Source organism: Schistocerca piceifrons, chromosome X (assembly GCF_021461385.2).
Source record: "Schistocerca piceifrons isolate TAMUIC-IGC-003096 chromosome X, iqSchPice1.1, whole genome shotgun sequence".
Lineage (NCBI taxonomy): Eukaryota > Metazoa > Arthropoda > Insecta > Orthoptera > Acrididae > Schistocerca > Schistocerca piceifrons.
The window spans coordinates 477534866-477550202 of NC_060149.1; the positions used below are offsets into that span (position 1 = coordinate 477534866).

The window sequence follows — 15337 nt, forward strand, 5'->3', positions numbered from 1 at the left end:
CTATGCGTGCAGAAAATCTTATAATCGCATCTTTATTGGTTGCTTGTTGAATCTCCATTAGATAAAGTGCTTTGTATTTTACTGCAATGGGCATGTAATTTTAATTCAACACTTGTCTTCTGAGAACGTTATACATGTAGCAAACGTTAAAAATGTTTCTTTTATTGGTTCCCCGTTGCAATCTCCGCAATGATGAGGTGCTATTATCGTTGTATATGATCGTTAATGATCATAGACATTCCATTAGATTTTAATATAATGACCACATAATTTTAATTGAATACTTGCTGTTGTAAACTGAAAGCGTATATTTAACACACACGTTCATGTATCATGTAGCTGCGACTTTTTTTTATGACGTGATAGCTTCTTCTAAGCGTGCTGTTTCTTTACTGTTTTTTAAATTTTTTTAATGAGGTGATATTTTCCACTAAGCGTCGGAAAGTCAACTGTGTTCCGAATCATGTATTGCTTTCGTCTCTCTCTCTCTCTCTCTCTCTCTCTCTCTCTCTCTCTGTGGGAGACTTTTAGCTTTCAAATGTCCAAGGAAATCGTTACGACACACGCCCGGGATCTGGGACTCGTAGGTGATTAGGGTCGTATAGTTTGAGGTGAAATCTGTGAAAGACTTGTCGCTCGCTGAGTATTTACAAGTGACGGCACGTACACTTGTGGTAAATACAATAGAAAATGTATAGCCTTATGTTTCAGCTTGTCGTGGGAACGTTTAATTTTTACACTATCTGTGCACCTTAGTGGTGGAAACAATCGAATAGAAACAATTGGTTTTGTCGGTTGTGTGAACACAATAGACTAATTCGGTTGTAGCTTTATGTATCAGTTGAATTTCTTTCGCGTGAAACCAATCTCTGGGTGCAACCGAATGAAAACAGTAACAGTCGATAGATTCAGGTGATGTTTTGCGTACTGACTGAGTTATTCATTCTTTCTTTTCAAGTGAAACCAGTCTTCTTAATTTTCCTGTCGGTTAAGCATGTATTCATTCGTTCATTCAGCTGAAACCACCGTATGTTGCTTTAGTTTTCTACATTATCCAGTTATTCTTCCGAGTGAGACAAGTCGGAAGTACTTTCATTACTTGAAGTGAAGCAGTGATATACAATACACGTGTCCCCAGAGGGTAGCCCCACCCCCAGGTCTACGCGAAGACATCTCAATGGGTACGCCAAAGTTAAAATAAGCATCATAAACCTTTACCTCATTATGTACTGAAAGACTAATTCTTCTTTTCGCCGTTAAAACTGATATATAGATTTCTGGGCATTAAACTGTTTCAGGTGCAATTACGACGCAGCTAATAAAGCTTTTGTTAGGAGTACAAAGTTCGCCAACCGTAAAAGTTCTCTTAAGGGTAAGTGAAGAGAAAGGAACATTTCCAAAGTTTTGCTACTATTTGCATTCCGTTTGACTGAAAAGATGTGATGATGTCCATTAATTAGCTATTTAAATCTCCACGTCGGCGTCCTGCTTCCGCCACGACCAGGGCGGTAGTCGGTGGCAGAAGGTAGCCACTCACCCCTAGCGTAGATCCTGGCTCGCACTGTTTATCGCGCAACCTCCTCGCGCCGGCTGCGACCCTGGCCCTGATAGCTGCAGGAGGTGGCCACGGCGGCGGTGCCATGCAACCGCTCCTAACGAAAAAGGGTCAAATGTATGTATTGTAGTAAGTGAAGTCAGAAACACAGAGACTGAATTAAAACATTCAAACACACTGATGTGTTATGATCACTTGTTTAATGGCGTGTTGGTCCACTTTTCCCATGGATCCTACAAATCCTTGATAGGTACGTCGCACTAAATTCCCACAACTTGCGGGACGGTGCTCTGTGGGCACACAGCTGTAGCCGGATATGTGTTGCAATGGGTTCAAATCAGGGGCATTTATTTGCTGGCTAAGACATCAATATGAGTTCACTATCACGCTCCTCAAACCACTGACGATTTTCAAACCGACAAGGAAGATCAAAGACTGCCTCAGATCGGCAAAGGAGAAAAGGGACACACTTGCAACGTCGGGAATATACCGCATACCATGCACATGCGGAAAAGTTTATGTCGGTTGAAATGGCTCTGATGGTCATCAGTCCCCTAGAACTTGGAACTACTTAAATCTAACTAACCTAAGGACATCACACACATCTATGCCCGAGGCAGGATGCGAACCTACGACCGTAGCGGTCGCGCGGCTCCAGACTGAAGCGCCTAGAACCGCTCGGCCACGCCGCCCGGCGATCAGTCAACATCAGGATTAATGAACATAAGCGACATTGCAGGTTGGAGCAGGTGGAGAAATCGGCCGTGGCAGAGCACGCACTGAGTGAGACCGACCAAGTAATAAAATTCGCCGACACAGAAATTCTGGGTGTAGAGAAGCACTATCTCATCCGCTTGTTCAGAGAAGCTGTAGAAATACAAAAACACGCGAATAGCTTCAAGAAGAAAGAGAAAAAAAGGCTTAAGGTAAACGGATCCTGGCTTCCCATACTGCAGCGAACGACCGTCGCATGTAGTAAGAGGAGAACCACACCGGAAATGACCGCGGAGAAGCCCTCGGACGTTGGCGCGCCAGGTACATATAGTCTGCGGCCGCCAGCTCGGCTCCAGTTCACCACCGGCAAGGAGGGTGAAGCTTTGACAATGCCAGCCACTCTTGCTGGCAAAACGTCAGTAAAATCATCAGATGAACGTCGGCCGAAGAACCCGAGACAGAAGCCAATAGGCAATTTGTCAACAAGTGGCCACGAAAGCCTTAACATTTTTGTATCATTCAACCACTTTCCATAGGTGCTCACGACAGTAATACGCAATCAGCCGACGTTCTTCGCTGTTTCAGAGATTCTCGTTTCCAGCCGCAGCGCTACAACAACGTGCCCTTTGTCAAAACCGCTTATATCGGCGGATTTCCGCATTTGCGGCTAGTATCTTCGCTATAATGACTGCCCTCGTTCTTATCTCTTCCGCTTACACTCTTTCCTTACTGTGTCACGTGCCCACAACACCACCAGGAGGCATTCAACCTCGAGCTGGGCCGTGGTCAGAATGTTTTGGCTCGTTGGTGTAACTGACTAACCGACATATACTTGTATCAGTCGACTGTCTCACATTAAGTGAAACCATTCAAACCTGGAGAGAGACGTGGCGGAAGACTAGTTCCATTCGGTTGTTTCATTCGACTGAAAAAACCGACTGAGCGAGAAAACAATCGACTGGCCCGTCACTAGTATACATCATAGAAAAATAATAAGAATAAAAACTCATTTAGTGATTGTAAAATTCTCTTCCATAGACTGACTGGAATTCGAATGGTTTCGGTTTGCAATAGGTTCCGTGCAGTAATCGTTAGAATATATTTGATACTGCCGTCCTTTTTTACGTATTAAAAAACATTTCTTTACTGAAAATTTTTCCACAGTTCGTTAATTACAGTTTTCCATACTTACCCCATAATGTTCCAATGTCATAGTTCTGAAGCTATGTAGGTAAAGTGTTCAATGTCTTATGCTGAATGTTGATAACTGAACCACACTACCATCCAAGTTTAATAATTTTCATATTTATTACCACACATACCTTTTACTTAACTGTTACATTCTCTTGTATGATGTATGCCAATTTTTTATACCCTCTACACCGTGACAAATAAACATTACAGATCATTTTATGGTGAGTTAGAAGTGCTGCTTTAAATAAGATCTCAATTCAGTTCCAGTGCGTTGTATGTACGGCTCATGTATGATGTCGTATATGAACGTTGATTGTTTCAGTTATTTTAAAAGATTTAAAACTGCCGGATAAAAGTTCTGACGGAGGAAGACGAATTTACATAGCTGACAAGACTAGGAAACTTTTCTCGTGGTGGACAAAAGTAAGTATTGGTGACGGCAGACCGTGATATTGTTATAAATTTATAGACTGCTGGCTCGAGAGAATGGCACACTATCTCCGCATCACCTCCGAGTAAAATACATTCATTACTACCAAGTAAGAACGCTAATTGTATTAAATGCATTATTGTTCACCAGCCACAAGGCTCACTACAGAGTTCAGAGGACAGTTACATCGTTTTGAAATTAGATGTTAGAGTTAAGGTATTTACACAGAGTAAATTCAGATAATTTGTTACGATATCTACAGTCGACCGTATAGTGCGAAGGCGTAGGGGGCTTTGAGGGGTGACGGGTTCTGGGGGCTCAGACGTAACGCTTGAGGACTGTAAAGCATCGCACAACTGCTCATATTAAAAGTTGTTGCTAATTATCGATCACATTACATGAATATTGACGGGGGATGGGAGCATGGGTGTAGAGAGGTTTGACCCGAGGACCTTAAGGATACAGACCGAGGGCCACGGTGCTGTGAAGTTATGTGCAATTGCCTGCGTTATTCGTCATCCGAAATTTCCATGAAATTAGATGAAAAAAAATGGCTCTGAGCACTATGGGACTTAACATCTGAGGTCATCAGTCCCCTAGAACCTAGAACTACTTAAACCTAACTAACCTAAGGACATCACACACATCCATGCCCGAGGCAGGATGCGAACCTGCGACCGTAGCGGTCGCGCGGTTCCAGACTGAAGCGCCTTTAACCGCGTGGCCACACTGGCCGGCGAAATTGATGAAAATAAAGATATCTGCAGCTGTTGGGGGTTGAGTCCAGAATCCTTAGGCTCAAGAGCTTACATGTTGTAGCGAAATATCTTGTGCTGACATAAGCACTTATCATTCCTAGCTCACTTGTGCTATCAGACTGCATTGCACATGTTTTGAGAGTGGAGGTCAACTGCTTAAAAGTAGATATATATCAAAATAACTAGGAAGTGACCTCGGGGAGTGGCGGACTGCCCAGGTTCCCGATGCTCAGGGCTGGCTCGTAACTTGGTGAAATGACTTTAGAAAAGGAAGTCCCCCATGCATTTCCTGCAATCCACGGCTGGCTGTAACTCGTTGAAACGCCTTGAGAATGAAGGTAGCCTGACTAGACGAAGTTTGACAAACGTCGCCGAAGCCTCTGATTCTGTTACTCTAATACGATCATATAGGGAAAGCGTTAAACTTGTTTCTGTCATCGATTCGGATCTCACTCGAAAATTGGCAATTAAAAATTAGCTTCTCAGCTTGCCATGGATAATATCTTACTTGTATGTTTACGAAAATCATCTAAACGTTATTGTTAGTTATGACATTTTTTGTATATGGCTTACCTTCCTCTGGGTCGTTTGTTACTGGTTGAGTACTGCGTTCAACTTATTTTCCTTAAATTATTGTAATAATTTAGGGAGTGTCAAAGCAGAATATAGTTTTAGCGGCACTTAATTAGAATTACCTTTTTTCGTATTCTGTTCCAACTGTTTGAATGTTTTTGGAGCATATATGGCGTATCAAGTCTCGTGTTGTTTGAACAGAGTACAGCTGGTACCTCCCATATTTCTTGTTTCCACATATTAAAATTTGACTAAATTAGAGTTTTAACAGTTTAAATAGTCGTTTTAATTTATTTAATTCTCTGTTATAATTCTGTATCAGTTGTTATCCTGACATGTAATTATTGTTATCCAAGGCCCCAGTTGACTTGTTAAGATGGAACATATTAACATGTATCCAAGTAACAGCAGCCGGCCGCTGTGGCCGCGCGGTTCTAGACGCTTCAGTCCAAAACCGCGCGACTGCTACGGTCGCAGACTCGAATCCTGCCTCGGCAAAGGATGTTTGTGATGTGCCTAGGTTAGTCAGGTTTAAGTAGTTCTAAGTCTAGGGGACTGATGACCTCAGATGTTAAGTCCCATAGTGCTTAGAGCCATTTTTTGAACAGCAGTGAACCGATTTATTTCAGATATATGTCTTTTTACTCAAGTATTAACATAATTGAAACTTCCTGGCAGATTAAAACTGTGTGCCCGACCGAGACTCGAACTCGGGACCTTTGCCTTTCACGGGCAAGTGCTCTATCAACTTTTTTGTTTTTTTTTTATTTTCTATGAAGGAAGGTAGGAGAAACAGAAACTTTTATTATTCACAAAATAAACATAGTACGTCCTGACACATGCAACTGTTCTGGAAGGAACCTCGCTGCCGTCCTACCATGCAGCATGAAATAACAACAAAATCGAAATGGGGCCACCTCCGGCACCCTAAAGAAAAGTATTTTGGATATGAAAACAAAATTTGAAGTACATCCATTTGCTAACTGTGCAATCGTGAGTTTTTCGTAGGCCGCATACTCGCATAGTGTTCTTAGTCGATCTCTTTACTTGGTCAGTTTCACAACGAAAGTACCGCCGCTCATCTTTGCGCACCCGGCACACCCCACGTATATGGCGGGTCCGCAAAAACCGTTACTAGGAAATTGGCATACCAATCCTTGTACTTTTGTAGCCGTAATAGTTTTGTGTGTCCATCTTGCAAGTATTGCCAGTAATCCAGGACGTTCAGTAAGTTCGTACGTGTGTCTCTATAGATGTAATGGACCGTCATACCTGTGATCCACGCCACTGCGTTCGTCTTATGCGCGGAAAATACGTTTCCTCTGGAAAAAATACTATGTCAGAACAGACTGCTGTATAGATAGTGCGACGCATGAACGCTATTATCTTTCTTGCGAGAGTCCAGACAGCCAATACCTCGCCGCAGACCAGCCGATGGTCGTCCGTATCCAGCACACCGCATTGCTGACACAAGGGCGAATCCGCCAAATGTATTGCGTACTTTTTATCATTTTGTAGGGTATTTTCGGTTGACGACAATGTACCATGTTGATCTGACTGATGTAAGTAGGTGGGGGTGGTGGACCGTGCGCCACACCACGTGCCAATTAACAGCTGGATGTTTCCGTTCCACCCTATTCCGGGCGATCTGTCGAAGAAGCAGATGGTACACGTCCTTTGATGTCGACTGTCGGGTCGTCGGTAAACGCTCTCGAACGTAACTGTGTTCCATGATGAACATGCGCACATTCGTTAAAGGAGGCGATATATGGCCGACACTGACTGAAGGAAGATGCGATGTTGGTACGAGTTCTTCGACGATCGTCCCCGTAAGCGAGTGATTCCTGTTGCGCCACCGTTTGAGCATAGTATTAATATACATGGCACGCGCCTTCTCGTGCACGCTCACTAAACCAACGCTCCCCTCTCCCGCTGGGAGGGTAAGCGTGTTGTACTGTACCTTAAAGAGTTGTCCCAAAAGCCGCCTGAATCCTCATAGCCATCGTGCGCGTCAAGGGGAGAAGGTGTGTCAGGTGGCACATCATGGGCGCGAGATAAAGGTTGACGAGTAACACTCGCTGCAGCATATCCATCGACCGTAGGGCGTTTAGTCGTACTGCCGTGCGGACTCTGAGTAACAGTCTTCGGTAGTTTTCCGCAGCCGTTCTCGCTGTCTCTTTATGAAAGGTGATACCCAAACAGCGGAGGGTTTCCACCGCAGGTAAGGGTCCTTCCGTTCCTGGTTCTAGTCCACGCCCCACATGCATGAATTGTGATTTTCGATAGTTGACCACACTTCCAGCTGCCATCCCATACGTCTGTAGCCAATACAGTGCTGTTTGAGTCTCCCCCTCATTCCGTACGAGGAACACAATATCATCCGCTTATGCTCTGCATATGAATGATAAATGCCGTAGGGAGATCCCGGTAAGACGGCGGCGAAGGCCTGCAAGACACGGTTCTAAGGCGATCGCATAAAGGAGGATCGACGAGGGGCAACCCTGTCTCACTGATCTTAAGATCTTAAAATACTCAGTTCTCCCTCCGTTGACCACCATCGCTGATCTGGCGCCGTGCAACAGCCGCATCACAGCATTGGTCAATAATGGCGAGACACCCATCCTGTTCATCACCGCCGCAAGGTACACATGATCCACGCGATCAAAAGCATGATCGAAATCTACTGCAACCATCGCCCCCCGGAGGCGGCATGCAGCCGCGAGGGCGCCGACGTCACGATAGTCTCCCAAGGCTGTGTGTATATTACTGATGCCGCCAAGACAAGTCTGATCGGCATGTATTCGATTCTCCAGCGACTTTTTGATACGACTTCCCAGGATGCGCATGAAGATCTTGAGTCACTATTAAGGAGGGTCAAGGGACGTTAATCACAAGGCCGTTTGCCACCACGGGGCTTCGGTATCGGTATCATGAGCCCTTCCGTGAATTGAATGTGAACCGGTACTTCTTGCTGCAGAAGCTCATTAAACATACATAGCCACATCGGTGTCATAATGGTCACAAAGGCACGGTAAAATTCCAACGGGAATCCATCTGGACCTGGGGACTTGTTGCAAGCACCTCGTGTAATCGCTTCCTCCAGCTCTTCACACGTAATTTCAGATAACCCGTCTGCTTCCCCGTTCACACTCGTCGCGTCTGGGATCTCTTCCAGGACGTTCCCCAGCTCCCTCTGACCCTCCCCGTTGCTCGCATGGATCTGGTAAAATGATCCGTGAACGCCTGTGCGATGCCCCTTTGTGTTGTAAAACGACGGCCATCGCCGAGATCGACTTCATGTATTAAATTCCTGCGTCTTCTTCGTCTTTCCTTTATCACGTAATGCATCGAGGGAACATCGTTGGGCAGGAAATCCTGCGACCTCGCGCGTATCATCGTACCTGCCATCCTCTGCGTCGCAAGTTGTACCAGCTTCGCCTTAACTCGGTGGACGGCCGTCTGGCGTTCTGGTGTAGGTGGTTGAGCTAACAGTTCCCGGAGCGCCGTAAAGTAAAACTCAGTGGACGTGCGCTGCCATTGAGAAACCTCCTTCCCGTAACCTATTAACGTCCTCCATAAAGCTGGCTTTGCACACTCGATCCACCACTGCAGGACAGAACCGAAAGAACTGAGCTACCGAAGCACGACTCACGCCCGGTACTTACAGCTTTACTTCTGCCAGTACCTCGTTCCTGCCTTCCAAACTTTACAGAAGCTCTCCTGCGAACCTTGCAGAACTAGCACTCCTGAAAGAAAGGATATTGCGGAGACATGGCTTACCCACAGCCTGGGGGATGTTTCCAGAATGAGATTTTCACTCTGCAGCGGAATGTGCGCTGATATGAAACTTCCTGGCCGATTGAAACTGTGTTCCCAACCGAGACTCGAACTCGGGACCTTTGCCTTTCGCGGACAAGTGCTCTACCAACTGAGCTACCGAGGCACGACTCACGCCCGCTACTCACAGCTTTACTTCTGCCAGTTCCTCGTCTCCTGCCTTCCAAACTTTACAGAAGCTCTCCTGCGAACCTCATTAACATAATTATATATCTTTAATTGTGCTGAAGTTGGAGTTATTTAATTAATTCAGCTAGTCATTTGATGCCCTTCATTGTTAATTAATTTGACAAATATTGTGTAATCAATGATTTAAGTAAACATTGTTTTCATTCATTTAGTAAACAATAACATTATTTAAGGAATTATATGTTGAGATGTTTTGTTACCTTAGAGAAGGCCAAGCAAATTTCGGGTAGATAAAATTGTTTATGTAAATATCCTGCTTGACAATTGTGATTATTAAGATACCTGCTACTCCAAACTATCTGCATCTGCCTATCAGTAATATTTGTTAAAATGCATAAAGATCTGTTTTATAGCAGTTAGAAACACATATGCCTCAGTTAGTGGCATTAGTGGTGTAGCTTGCAGGTTAAAGTCATATTCGTGCCAAAACCCATCCGAGGTTCTATCTTTGTACCAGTTTCTTGGTGCCCTTTCGGTCCAAGGCACGATGGACTTTCCAATTAAGTTATAGAGCGTATTTCCATGTGCTACACACAAACACACCATCACTCCTAATCTTGAAGAGTGGAAAGGTCCTTAATAAGGTGTATCACTGAAACTCCACATTTTCGTAATATACAACTACACTCCTGGAAATGGAAAATAGAACACATTGACACTGGTGTGTCAGACCCACCATACTTGCTCTGGACACTGCGAGAGGGCTGTACAAGCAATGATCACACGCACGGCACAGCGGACACACCAGGAACCGCGGTGTTGGCCGTCGAATGGCGCTAGCTGCGCAGCATTTGTGCACCGCCGCCGTCAGTGTCAGCCAGTTTGCCGTGGCATACGGAGCTCCATCGCAGTCTTTAACACTGGTAGCATGCCGCGACAGCGTGGACGTGAACCGTATGTGCAGTTGACGGACTTTGAGCGAGGGCGTATAGTGGGCATGCGGGAGGCCGGGTGGACGTACCGCCGAATTGCTCAACACGTGGGGCGTGAGGTCTCCACAGTACATCGATGTTGTCGCCAGTGGTCGGCGGAAGGTGCACGTACCCGTCGACCTGGGACCGGACCGCAGCGACGCACGGATGCACGCCAAGACCGTAGGATCCTACGCAGTGCCGTAGGGGACCGCACCGCCACTTCCCAGCAAATTAGGGACACTGTTGCTCCTGGGGTATCGGCGAGGACCATTCGCAACCGTCTCCATGAAGCTGGGCTACGGTCCCGCACACCGTTAGGCCGTCTTCCGCTCACGCCCCAACATCGTGCAGCCCGCCTCCAGTGGTGTCGCGACAGGCGTGAATGGAGGGACGAATGGAGACGTGTCGTCTTCAGCGATGAGAGTCGCTTCTGCCTTGGTGCCAATGATGGTCGTATGCGTGTTTGGCGCCGTGCAGGTGAGCGCCACAATCAGGACTGCATACGACCGAGGCACACAGGGTCAACACCCGGCATCATGGTGTGGGGAGTGATCTCCTACACTGGCCGTACACCACTGGTGATCGTCGAGGGGACACTGAATAGTGCACGGTACATCCAAACCGTCATCGAACCCATCGTTCTACCATTCCTAGACCGGCAAGGGAACTTGCTGTTCCAACAGGACAATGCACGTCCGCATGTATCCCGTGCCACCCAACGTGCTCTAGAAGGTGTAAGTCAACTACCGTGGCCAGCAAGATCTCCGGATCTGTCCCCCATTGAGCATGTTTGGGACTGGATGAAGCGTCGTCTCACGCGGTCTGCACGTCCAGCACGAACGCTGGTCCAACTGAGGCGCCAGGTGGAAATGGCATGGCAAGCCGTTCCACAGGACTACATCCAGCATCTCTACGATCGTCTCCATGGGAGAATAACAGCCTGCATTGCTACGAAAGGTGGATATACACTGTACTAGTGCCGACATTGTGCATGCTCTGTTGCCTGTGTCTATGTGCCTGTGGTTCTGTCAGTGTGATCATGTGATGTATCTGACCCCAGGAATGTGTCAATAAAGTTTCCCCTTCCTGGGACAATGAATTCACGGTGTTCTTATTTCGATTTCCAGGAGTGTATATTCACGAAAACAGTAATTCATCACCAAGAACCATTTTAGTGAGAATGAAGTTAATTCATTATGTTCTGTAATAGAAAAATATAATTGACCTTACTGACTACCTAATATACGTTTCCATTATTTTCAATTTTATTTCTACTTGTGGTTATGTTGCTGGTGGTACAAAGATCGAAATTTTATCACCTGATCTTTGTAGAAATTTGAAGCAGATATTTGTTGCAAGCAAGATTGAGGCACCTGCGTTTTTATTGGGTGTACAAAGCCCTCTTTAGCAATTAGACAAATACAAGGTATCAATGCTGTCAAATTCTAATTTCATTCTTGTATACTGCCTATCCTATCGATTTAAAAAAGAGCTACGTTCCTTCTTACAGTTCCTCTAGACGACAGAATCTATAAATGACAGGCCGGCCGGAGTGACCGTGCGGTTCTAGGCGCTACAGTCTGGAACCGAGCGACTGCTACGGTCGCAGGTTCGAATCCTGCCTCGGGCATGGATGTGTGTGATGTTCATAGATTAGTTAGGTTTAATTAGTTCTACGTTCTAGGCGACTGATGACCTCAGACGTTAAATCGCATAGTGCTCAGAGCCATTTTAACCATTTTTCATAAATGACAATTTTGCCTTTTATGTTCTTCATAGTAATATTGTTAAGACATTCTACGTTCTAGGCGCTTCAGTCTGCAACCGCGCGACCTCCTAGGGGACTGATGACATCAGATGTTAAGGCCCATTGTGCTCAGAGCCATTTGAACCATTTGACACCCCTCACAGCTGACATCCATCAGTAGCTGACATCCCCTGTATCCGCCATCTCTCCAACAGATGACATCGAACAGCTCCTGACATCTCGCCAGTAAATGACATAACCTCTCTGATTTACACACCACAGTAAATTTCCAGGCCACGATATTACAATAAATTGCACAGGTAATGTACAGAATACAATTTTCCCCAGTAGCTGATATCATGTGTCTGACCTACACACTATAGTTTATTTACAGGCCATAATATAATGTATAAGGAGCGATCAAAATGATTTGAAGGCCGTATAGTCCAGAATCGGTATGTCAATCAAGCGTAATCGTGGTGAGCATAGAGGCAATTATCTCACCGACAAACCAGATTGAAGATACCCGTATAATAAAATACCGTGTCCTTCTGTGTGAAGAAGTCCACAACTGTCTCCTGCACATCCTTCTACGACAGGCCTTCTTTAAGGGATCTAAGGCGTGATAATCGTATTGGAAGAAATCAGGACAACAGGGTAGGTGCTCGAGTGTCTCCCACTTGAGTTGGCGTAACTTCTGCGTTATGACATTTGCGATATGGATTCGTGCGTTATTATGAAACAGCAGCACCCATTGTTTCGCAATATTCCATACGGTGGTTTTCGACTGGCATGATGCTCCATACACATTCTTCACTCTCCGAAAGATGCCTTCGGTGTTTGTCCTTTGGCAGCCAACAAAAGAATAACAGCACATTGGTCCATATTGGAAGCCTTTGGTAATAGCGTCTCCACAGTTCACGTTTCTGTATATACTGACTACAGGTCGGAAAGACATAAACGTCACACAAATCTCTTTTCGGCATGTCGCTGTTTATCTGCTGGCAACGGAGTCGCACTATGTTGCATACACACAAGCAGCAACGTCCTCAAACGGAAACTATTTATTGGTCGTTATATCCCACAAGGGATGAAAAGAATACAGCTTCGCCATTAAGTACGTCATGTGTTACAGCAGGAGATGACAACTCTTTAAACTACGAAATGGATACCCTACCATGTGGTCTTGATAATACCGTGCGGCATACATAGCACACGCCCGTTGGGCATTTTGATCACAATAGCCATACATAAACACGATATCGACCTTTTCCGCAATTGGAAAACGGTCCATTTTAACACGGGTAATGTATCACGAAGCAAATACTGTCCGCACTGGCGGAATGTTACGTGATGCCACGTACTTATACGTTTGTGACTATCACAGCACCATCTATCTCAAAGCGAAAAAGGTAGTCCAACTAGAACATTCATATTTCTTTACGTACTACACGAACATGTAATAAAAATGGAGGTTCCTATTGAAAAAAAAGCTGTTGATATCCGTTTGACCTATGGCAGAGCCATCTAGCGGGCCAACCATAGCGCCATCTGGTTTCCCCCTTCAAGCTAGACGAGTTTGGTTCTTTGTAGTTTTTTCGTTTGACGCTTATTTCGTGAGATATTTGGCCCGGTCGCGATCAATAGACCACCCTGTATTGATACCATTGTACCTATGTAGTAATGTAGATATTGAAATATTTAATTTTTTGTGTGCATTGTGTCTTACACAAGGAGCAGGCTAAATATTTATATTCTTCCAGTAATTCAGACTGCTTGTTCGTTCGTATGTTTGCTTGCTTTGCGAAGGACTTTATCTATAATGAGTTCCCTGTATGGTCAGGTTAGTTTTGATCCTTTAAGCCGAATGAGAAACGTCAAACGACAGCTACCTGTTTAACAATGTTATTTGTAAGTATTGAGGAATGGAAATAGTATTGTTGTTCAGAATCATATTTTATGCACGAAAACGTGTGTGTGTGTGTGTGTGTGTGTGTGGTGGAAAAGAACATCGTGATACTTGACATAAGTATTGCACTTTTTTACGCTGCTGGCGTATTTTTGCAGACATTTTAAACGTCGATTTAACACTGCGACAATTACCAAGCACTTTGCTATAATTTAGATGTGGAAAATAGTTAATTTGTGTCTTTGTTGTGCCTTACATGACTACGCAGACGGTAGTATGAATGCTGTCATCTGTTGGTGACGTCAAGCAACAGTTGCACAATTCAGCAGTTGATTTTATTTCACATTTTGAGCTTTTAAGGAATAGTGTTCAAAGCAAAACACATCTGCAGCAAAAATGGATTTCCAATTTGTTAACTACATTGCATAAACAAAGATTGGTTTCTAAGTATTCATGGACAGAATGGTTTGTAGTCGTTCTGATGTTCTGTAGGAAGTATACTAGCGTGTTTAGCATGTTATTTTTCAACTTTTCAGCCATATGCATTTATGCATGAAAATAGGATCGGGCCATATATATTTCGTTCAGAGAGATGTTTCAGACACCAGTTTGACGGGTGTGTGTGCGTGTTTCAGTATGAGTGTGTATGTTTTCTACTGATGAGTTTTAGATGTGCCGCGCGGGATTAGCCGAGCGGTATGCCGTCACGGCAGCTCAGCGTGTTCGATCAGAGAGTCGGTTGGCCTCTGTAATAAAAAACTGAGTGGAAGGATCAACCAACGAACTTGAACGGAATCTCAACGATTTAAAAAAAAAATAAAAGCTGTCTAAGGCGCTGCAGTCATGGACTGTGCGGCTGGTCCCGGCGGAGGTTCGTGTCCTCCCTCGGGCATGGGTGTGTGTGTTTGCCCTTAGGATAATTTAGATGAAGTAGTCTGTAAGCTTAGGGACTGATGACCTCAGCACTTAAGTCCCATAAGATTTCGCACACGTTTGAACATTTTTGTTTTAGATTAAATGCTTTTGAACCCATTGCAAATTTCACATCATTCAATCATGTTTCAGCACACCGAAGATTGTGGCTCTGGGGCTACATTATGGTTGGTTGTCACATCTGAATGGAGTGTAAGGTACTCTGATGGAGGAGAACGGACGGGAATGTGGTGAAGATGCGGCAGGTCGGATGGTTCTATCTCGGCCATGTTAAATTATACGACTTTAGGAACATTTTTGTCCCTAACCAATTGACATATTATCATGATTTTTTTGTGTTCCTTGTATCTTTATCTTCATATTAAACTGATAAGTCTTAAAAATAATAAAAACTTATATTTAAAAAAATATTTTTTAAAACAGCCATAAAAATTGCCATTTTTTACTTTAATTAAATTTATACCCTAGTTCTTTAAAAGATACTCATATTTCCTCAGTTTTAATCAACAACTAACAAATAAGTAACAATTTTTAAAAAATCATGTTGATAACATTAATAGTGGCCAAGAAAAATGTTCCTAACC

The 15337-nt window shown here is 44.5% G+C and overlaps 1 non-coding gene across 1 annotated transcript; it reads right to left on the reverse strand.

The window, feature by feature from the left end:
- Window positions 1-9092: 9092 nt before the first annotated feature.
- Trnas-cga lies at window positions 9093-9167 on the reverse strand. Its single transcript has one exon. It is a non-coding gene; the product is annotated as a tRNA-Ser (tRNA).
- Between the last annotated feature and the right edge of the window lie 6170 nt (window positions 9168-15337).